The following is a 7,932-nucleotide window of genomic DNA, read 5'->3' as shown; positions in this document are numbered from 1 at the left end:
ATCATTTTAAAAAAATTGCTTGGGACGGTGCACTCATTTTAAAGCAATGGTTCAACCTAACGGCTCAATTAAGTTATTTTATTTTTTATCGGTTTAATTGGCTTCCTTAGAAAGATTCAATGACCCTGAAAGATATGGTCTTATTTATTTAACTTGTGAAAAATGAATATGAATCCTATTTTGTGGGAAACATTGTAACCGACCCTTTCAGCTGTTTATCTGTTTGATTAATGATGACGTGGAGGGGGTCCCTGCTCAGCTCTTAACGTACTGAAGGGGTGCTATCAGGGATGAATAACCATAAACAACACAGAGCGAGGATCCCCAGTGATGCACTCATCACCACTAATATTTGAAAATACATTTTAATATTTTGAAGAAAACACTCATTTTAAAACCTAAAAAATAAGCGCCTGTGTGTTTTGCCACCAGTGAAAAGATCATTTCTCCACAGATAAAGGATATAGTCTTTAATCCTAAAACCATTTGTTGGACTAAATCCTATGTGAATATATATATATCCTGCTTGGTACAGACAAAGGGGAATGTAGTCCCCACGTTTGTATGCACTGGACATACAGCTATGAGAGTTGCAAAAAGATGCCTGGTGTTGCTACACTATAGCATTCCTGGTAAATGTCAAACAAATTGATGTCAGCAATAAAGATGATGCCTGCAAATATCACTTGTATTTCCTGCAATATTGTATCCCTAGATTCAACTGGAGTAGCTCAGTGAGTAAAGTCACATACTGACACTGAGATTCAACTGGAGTGGCTCAGTGAGTAAAGTCACATACTGACACTGAGATTCAACTGGAGTGGCTCAGTGAGTAAAGACACTGACTGACACTGAGATTCAACTGGAGTGGCTCAGTGAGTAAAGTCACATACTGACACTGAGATTCAACTGGAGTAGCTCAGTGAGTAAAGTCACATACTGACTGACACTGAGATTCAACTGGAGTGGCTCAGTGAGTAAAGACACTGACTGACACTGAGATTCAACTGGAGTGGCTCAGTGAGTAAAGACACTGACTGACACTGAGATTCAACTGGAGTGGCTCAGTGAGGAAAGACAGACTGACTGACACTGAGATTGTTGCAGGGGAGTCTTGTTCAATTCCCGGTGTCGGCTCCTTGTGACCTTGGGCAAGTCACTTTATCTCCCTGTGCCTCATGCACCAAAAACATAGATTGTAAGCTCCACGGGGCAGGGACCTGTGCCTGCAAAATGTCTCTGTAAAGCGCTAAGCGCTACGTAAAACTAGCAGCGCTATACAAGAACATGCTATTATTATATGAATTCTCAGGGCATTGGCATATTGTTACTACCTTAGAGTATCTATAATTTGTATACTTAGGTCCTTATTATATATTGACCTTGCATCTCTCACTGATTCTAGTGGGTTCCTCAATCGGTCCACATCATAATTTAGCTGACTAGGATATATAATACAGGTGCACAGAGTTGATTGCCCAGTGTTTACACACACATCCGATTAAGACCTGAGTGTTAGTCGCGCTAGTGACGTGATGATGACGTCAGTAGCACAAATTATAGATGCTCTAGTCTAAGGCAAGGCAAACTTTTGCTGCTGCACCCCTCTTTCTTGCCCTGGTTCTCGCGTCCTGTCCCATGTCCCCCCCTGCCCCTCCCCCCACCTTACAGACGCTTACTTTTGAGGTTTTAAAATTAATGTTTTCTTCAAAATATTAAAATGTATTTATTTTCAAATATTAGTGGAGGTGAGTGCATCACTGGGGATCCTTTGATTAATGATGGCACCATCATTACTTTAAGCAAATGAATAAAGCTAAGCTAATGATAATGACTATATAATGTTAAAAGATCACTTGTCAAACAAACATCATTAACCAGTTTTTAAAATAATAAAAAAAAAATTATACTTGTTTGATTTAACAAAAATAAATGTCAATCATCTATATTTAACAATGTAACTTGCCACTGTCCTTAGTTCACGTTTGTCCTAGGATAAACCTCTTTAACACTGTCCTTAGTTCACGTGTGTCCTAGGATGAACTACCTCTTTAACACATTATTATTTTTGGGCGTGCCTCCAACATATACCTTTTCGGGCTGTGTTTGCAGGGAACACGAGGGATGTGCTGCTATGGGAACACGAGGGAGGCTGCCAGGCGGTTCCCCCTCCCCCCCGCCCGCTTTGTCCCCATACATAACCCAAATAACGACAGGAGACGGTAAACTGGAGGTAAAATTGGCCACGGCTATTTATACATAAACTACGAGGGGTAAATGCCACTCCTCGCCAGTGTACCTTTGCCAGGAGGGGGAGGGGAGGGGAGGGTCAGCCGCTGCCGTCTGCGCGAGCGGGTTATCGACGTCATGAATATTTGACCTCGCGCACTCGTGCTCCCCCCGGGCTCAAACGGCCCAGCTCCCAGTCTGGCAAGAACAAGCACCTACCCCCCACGAGCCGCCACCGACTGTCCTATTTAACCCCCCTTAGGGTCATACTGCCAACCACTCCAGGACCCTCTCCAATCCCTCCTGTAAACTGAGATTAAACAGGTCTATCCCCACCTCTGACATGTGTACCCCATCCGCCATCAACAGCCCCCCCACACTAGCGTCGAAATCCGGTTGTCTTATCCCCCAGCCCCCGCACTGCGCAACAAACTTGCCTATCGCCCTGTTCACCTTTTTCCGTGCCTTGTCTACCGCGCGCATCGACCTGGCCCCCCGCCAGGCCTTCCTATAGACAATATCTGACCAAATAAACTGCACCGCCGGCCAGCGCACGAACATCTGCACCACGTCCCTCTTAATGGTCTCTATTAGCTCAACCGACCGCACCGCCGCCACGTCATTCCCTCCCACGTGGATGAGCAGGATCTGTGGTGGCTTCCTATCCCTCGCCAGCACCAAGAGACGCGGTAGCAGCTGGCCCCATCGCAGCCCCCTACCCCCCCACCAGAATACTCTAGCCTGCCCGTGCAAACCGAGGTCCGCTCCGTAAGCTCCAAAGGAATTAGCTGGCGGGTGGCAAAGAGGGCTTGCCCCCGCCAGCTTTGCCTTAAAAAGAGGCCACTGTTGGCTCCTCCCCTGGATCGTGGAGGGCGATGCGGGGGCGGGCCAGATGGGGGGAAGGCCGCCCTCCCCCGGTCATGAAACCCCCCTGCCTATGGCTGGGGGGGGGGGGGGGGGGTCGCTGTATCTGCAATGGAAAACTTAGCAGAATAATGTGTTTCTCTATGATACATCTGGCTGAATGAATTTTCCTATTTTAAGACAATACAGTAGGATCTGAATGATAGGAAAACTGTAATAAAATACACCTAAATGTGCTGTATGCTTCTGGGTTACCTTAAGATGAGAATTCCCAGCAGCTGCTGAGATTGTTTTTTTCTTTCACACCCTGAAGAAATAAAGGTTGCTGGGTGTAATCCCTGGTGCAGCAGGGTCTGTTAAATTGATACACATGCCCTGATAATAATTAGAATCAGACTAGCACGAGACAGAGTGAAGGAGGCAAGAAATTCACAGCAGGTCTATAAATATCCATTATGCTTCAGAGGATGCAATGAAGTTGACACAATGCTGCATATTTGGTGGGATTGCCATAACATCTCTAAACTATGGTCCCAAATGTAGTCATTTATCAACAGGGTTCTTGGCCTAACATTACTCTTGGATCCCTGGACGTCTTACTGAAGAGAACCAATCTCAGGGATAAGAGAGAACGCTCAACTCCTCTTTTCTCAGCAACCAGAGGCATTGTAGCGGTTTCATGGAAACAACTGGCTTCTAATATGGCCCTGGCACTGAGTTTGAAGCAGGGGAACCTGGTTCAATTCGCGGTGTCGGCTCCTTTTGACCTTGGGCAAGTCGCTTAATCTCTCTGTGCCTCAGGCACCAAAAACATAGATTGTAAGCTCCACGGGGCAGGGACCTGTGCCTGCAAAATGTCTCTGTAAAGCACTACGTAACTAGCAGCGCTATACAAGAGCATGCTATTATTATTATTATCAATTACATATTTCTTTGCAAGATTACTATGTATTCTGATATGGCTTGTATTTACATTCTGTTATATGGTTCGTTCCCTGTTATGGAATTGTTTTACCTATTAATGCTTTTTCTCTACAGACTTCTGTTGCTGTTTTAATTTGGTTAATCTCTCAACCCTTCCCTTTTCTGTACCCCAACTAAAATGTGGAAATCGCTACATTAAAAATGTGAAAAATAAACCACATTGGTGTCTTGTTACCCTCCTGTTCGATTTAAGATGACGTCGGGGGGGGGGGGGGGGGGAAATGCAACACAAATATTAGGCGAAGAACGTATTCAATCGGCAGGCCGCAACCTCAGGAAGATAAGCTTGCAACGCTGTGCAGACACTTTGTTTCTTGTTAGTTACACTGGTAAAGAACATTGCTGAGACCTTGCTTAGGAATTTGGCTACTCTGTGGTACTCCTACAAGATTTGTTCATGATAAATGGCAGAATAAATGTCATTATAGCAGGAATCTTACAAATACTTTGACCCCCCGCTCCTGGGCATAGAAGCGACACTACGGCGAAATGTTTAGCTGTACTATTTGCAAGTTGTTGACCTTTGTACTCTTGACCAGCAAGACTACCATAATAATACTCTCTGCTTCAAGATGACCAGCTAATTAACGAAGAGGGATCGTTTAGCTGTATATGTTGACTGTATATTTGTTTCGTAATATGATCATGCTGGGGCTTCTCTTTCTCCAAGATCGTATCGGTAAGCACCAGTCGCATGATATGATGGGGGCGTACAGTGTTAAGCTTCCTTGGACACATTTACAAATCGGTGCTTAGCTGTCCTGCATGTGGCCTTTGGACTCTGCTTCTGTTGCTTTCATATGTTGCTTAGGCAAGCTACTGCAAGTGCAATTTTAACACTGAAATTCACTTGTAAATTAGGGTCATGTAACTATATATGGTACAGATGTTAAATGCTTGGGAAATGTTCAACTATAACAATTTGTAGGTCTTTAAAGGTATCTAAAAGGACATTACAATACACTAATGGCCCATCTACTCCTAAATGTTTTCTGATCTGGCCCCTTTGGAAACTGGTTGAAGATCCCTGCAGTAAGGCATCTTGTGGGTAGGCCTAGTTTAAATCAATCTGCTGCAATATACCTTGGTGCTCAGCGCCTCCCTGTTTTGGTTCTAATTTTGACTATAATCTGGGATGATTTTCCTTATTGACTTATTTACATTTGAAGGATGCGTGTAAAAAAAAAAACATAAACTAAATACAAAAAAATGAAAATAAAATAAACAGACAAGCTGAAAACGTGCGTATCGGCAGATGCAACTGACAAAATACCCAGAATTAATCTAACTGGAGAAAGCATCACTGACTTTAATTACGGAAAAGCTGCATCTGCGTTCTGAGCTGTTGATATGCGCAGAAAGTAAAACTGTCTTCTAGGTGCGATTAACGGCTTCTCGGTGCAAAGACAAAACCAGATGGCTGCGCGTTTTATTTTTATTTTTTCTGAAACTTTTTTTTTGTATTCAGTCATATGGGTAAATTAAAGACTAAGAAGGCATAGCAGATTGGCATATTAAAGTTTCAAAGCAGAAATGCAGATGTAAATGATACTTCTGGTTCTCTTACATACAAAGCTTTGTCAATTTACGCTCCACAAAGGACCTAACCATGCACGTATCACCACTCTATTTCTCAATAGGCATAATAAAGAAGAAGATATAAATAATAATTATAGTTGCAATTATGTTTAGTTCTTTCTGAGTGTTCATTGCCAAATTTACAATGCCACGTGGTTATGTGTGTGACATGGATAAACCACAAATAGGGTGCCCACTTTGTCTGGCCTCCCTGCAGGCGAGCGAAATGAGTCTGCGCACACCCCAAAATCCCCAACACAAAAGCCAAATGGTTCATTCAGTTAGGCTATGTAAAAGCTTTGCAGAATTTAGTCATGAGAAACAACCAGTAAGGAGCTTATATGTTCCTCTACCACCTTAGCAAAGCATCTGATCTCACTACTTTATATATAACTATTCTCCCTGGTACGGGGGATTGCGAACGTATGAATATTAGACAGTGGGAGGAGGATATTGGTGAGCAGCTCGAGATACAGGAATGGGAGGAAATATGGGAATCCATATCCAGACACACTAGTAAAAGAGAATAGTTTTACGCTTCTATATACAGTAGGTGGTACCTGACCCCAGCCAGAATATACACATTCCACAAACAGACCTCTCCTCTGTGTTATTGGGGTTGTCACCAGCTGGGTACTTTTTCATATCTGGTGGCAATGCCCAATAATTAAATGGCTATGTTGGAGGTGTTCAACCTCTTTAATGACATACTGGGTACTGCCTCCGTCCCCTCCCCATGGGATGCACTCCTGCATAGGAGGCCCACTGAGACCAATGGCAGGCGGGGAAACTGATTAACCACATCCTCTCAGCAGCAAGGTGTTCGATCACTTAAGCATGGACCGGCCCGGTCCTTAGACTCCCTGCAATTATTAATAAGGTGTGGCATATCATTAGTTTTTAGAGAAACTTACCGCCTGGCTCACCGGCTCTTCGGATAAATGTATGATGATTTGGGAACCCTGGGTTACTAATGGGAGCGCTGGTCTTTTGATAGAACCACTTTATTACAGTAATTTAGCCACAGTTATGAGACCCACAATATGATAGCAAACACCCACAACAAAGGGGCTGTATATGTCTGGTTGAATATGTGTATTATTGGCTGTATATATGGTTACCAACATGATCATATTTAAGTCTGTATGACCTCCCCTCCCTTCCCTAGCCCCCCAATTTAATATTTTGTATTATGTATAGTATGATGTTTTATATTCAATGCACCCTTTTTAAATAAAAAATGTAATGGGGAAAAAAAAACCAACCAGTAAAAATCCCTAAGAAATATTACAGATGAATATAGCTTTTACATGTATGTGTGCAGGTATATAAAAATAACAATAAGTGCATCAACAAATACATTGTATGAAAAAACACACATCAATCAAAATCAACCAGTGTGGAAGCAATGTACTAAAACTGTCCCTATAGATGCTGCCAATAAATCCTCAAATCCACAAATGTTGGGATGGTAGAAATTTCCCAAATAGAATGACCTAGGTGCAATAATAGAGAAAAAGAGAAACACATAAAGCCTTTGTTGATCCATGGAATTGAAAGATAAAGCCTTGGTTGATCAATACTATACAGGGGTGCGCAAGATTTTTCTGGGGGGGGGGGGCACGTGGTTGCAGAGGCCCCGCGCTCGTCCACAAAGGCATTTAAATTAAATGCCGGTGGATCGCGTGAGGCAACATCAACTTACCTTGACTCTACCAGGCTCAGGACTCAACCCCATGGCAACGCGGCATCAAATGACACCGCGGGGTCATGTGACATGACATCACACCGCATTGCCATAGCAATGCTGCGCAAATGACGCGGCAGGTCACGTGATGTCACATGACCCGCTGCATCATTTGACGCCGCATCAAGTTAAGGGGGGGGGGGTGTGTGTGAGCACCACAGGAGGCAAAGCAGGGGGGCACAAGAGCAAAAGTTTGTCCTCCCCTGGATCAATAGAAAGGAAAGATATAAGAAAACAAATTAACACATGAAAGCCTTTGTAAAGGAAAGCCTTAGATACTAGAAAAACAAGTTGAGCCTTGGGATTGATTAAGGGGAGTGGTCGAACTTTATAAAACTATATGTTTTCAATTACTTGGTTGTAACACTTTTTCCATCATGGTGTTAACTCTATACTTGTAGTAGAGAAATAAAACTCTATACTTATAGTAGAGAAATAAAACTCTATACTTATAGTAGAGAAATAAAACTCTATAGTTATAGTAGAGAAATAAAACTCTATACTTGTAGTAGATAAATAAATCTCTATAC

Source organism: Ascaphus truei, chromosome 19 (genome assembly GCF_040206685.1).
Source record: "Ascaphus truei isolate aAscTru1 chromosome 19, aAscTru1.hap1, whole genome shotgun sequence".
NCBI classification, from domain to species: Eukaryota; Metazoa; Chordata; class Amphibia; order Anura; family Ascaphidae; genus Ascaphus; species Ascaphus truei.
This window is presented reverse-complemented; position numbering follows the sequence as displayed.